A 1918-nucleotide genomic window follows, 5' to 3' on the forward strand; every position below is an offset into this window, starting at 1 on the left:
TTTAGTCGGTGATACTATCTGCATTGTAGATCATTGGGGATAATGAAACAATTGGCTTGGCACACATTAACAAATCATTGATGGACCTAAATGTGACCCCCCCCAAAAGTTTTTTAATGTTTTATAAGAAAATACAAAGAGAGTATCTAGGGAAAGGTTTTTTAAAAGAGGAGTTATGCTGAAAACCATAAAGGAAATAACAGAAAAACTTTACATCATCAACATTTTAAACTTTTGTATGAAAAGAACTATAACCAAAAGTAAAAGACAAGCAACAGTAAGGTCTGTCATTTTCAAGTTCAATATTGTGCTGGATGTGTATAGGGTGGGGGCACAGGGCTGATCAACTAAGTTTACAGAGAGCTGTATATGGTCTCTTTACCTCTTAGGCAGTGAGTGCATGTTAGCTTATCAAAACTTCTGAGGACTTCTACAGAAATACCCGGCATGATCCCGGCATTCTTTATCTCAGTGCTATTCATTGTCCGAGGAAATTTGACTTTAAAGTCCAGCTTGACTTTATTTGACTGCATCGAGGCCTCCACGGCCAAGGCTGAATCCAAGCATCCCCCAAAAAATAAAAACCCACCCCAGGCATGACAGTGCAAGGTATGCCGGGATCACGGACTTACTAGCGACTAATCCATCGTGATGTCTTATTTAAGAGCACTGTGTGGGCGATTTTACAGTCCCATGGCCCTGAGGTAAGAACCAGATGCCGTTTACGACCCAGTTTAGAAACCCCCACGATTAATGGGCCCGGAGCAAGAAGAGTGCTACCATGTGGTGTCCGTGGGGTTGTTGGTTTCACGGAGGTTGGTAGATCAAGAGATCCCCTTTTGGATGGGGATAGTCCTGTTGACAAGGATTTATTGGACTGAATGGTTTATGTACGATGACCAATTAGTATGTCCTGTACCATTTAATTAATATGTACCTGCTTAATATTCATGGAGAATATAATTTAATGCACGATGTACATAGGAGTAAGATTATAAGTGGTGCGGGAGGGGTACTTTGGCAAAGTTTGCCACATTCCCAAAAACTGAACAGAAAAACAGAGGGGAGAGGAAGAAAAAAAGAGTTTCAGAGGATTGGGATCTGGATTTTATATGGATAGTCAGTGTAAAGGACCAAAACCCCGACAACTTCTGCTGGGGCAGAGGTGCTACCATAGTTTGAGTTTTGTGCACCCTTTAGGTGGTGAGGTTAGCAGAGAGAATGTACATGCATTAGGAGCAGTCAGTGGTCCTCTTTGCACAGTGCCCAGACTCCATTAAGACCTCGCCCCAAGCGCTTGGGGCAGGCAGGGTGACAGTCAGTTGCAATTTGATGCCTTGATAGTAGAGTCCAGCTTTTCTATTGCACAAATCCCGGGCCTGAACTGCCCATCCTTCGCATTTGTTATGCAAGGAGCTGAAGGTTGGTCCCTTGCCCAGGAAGGCCGCCGGGCCGGACGCGCGGGTCCCGCCCCGGGACCAGGTCCCGACCACAGCATCAGGTGGGGCCCAGGGCACCGGTTTACGAGGCTGAGGCGGCCTCTCCTGGACCCGGCGGGCCGTAGTTAGCTTTGGCTGGAGTTCGCAGTGCATCTGCAGACTCCGACGTGGTGGAGGCGGCTTGTCAGGGAAGACCTGGGGCGCACGCAGTACCACACTCTCCTCCCCATGGAACCGGCTTCCTAGCGCGTGGGCCGAAACACTCACACCCAGGCTCGGCCCTAGCCTCCCAGGGACACGCGGCAGGCCGGCCAGCCACCAGGCACTGCCCTCCCCGGCCCACCAAACCGCAGACTACAAGTCCCAGCAGCCCCCGCAGCTGGCACCTCCTGCCTCTTCGCGGACCCCCGGCAGTCCAAGCGACGGAGCTGGAGCTGCGCTCCTGGCGGGGCCCGGCGGGGAGGCCGGTCCCACGGGCG

This window comes from Saccopteryx bilineata, chromosome 4, assembly GCF_036850765.1.
Source record: "Saccopteryx bilineata isolate mSacBil1 chromosome 4, mSacBil1_pri_phased_curated, whole genome shotgun sequence".
Taxonomy (NCBI): Eukaryota; Metazoa; Chordata; class Mammalia; order Chiroptera; family Emballonuridae; genus Saccopteryx; species Saccopteryx bilineata.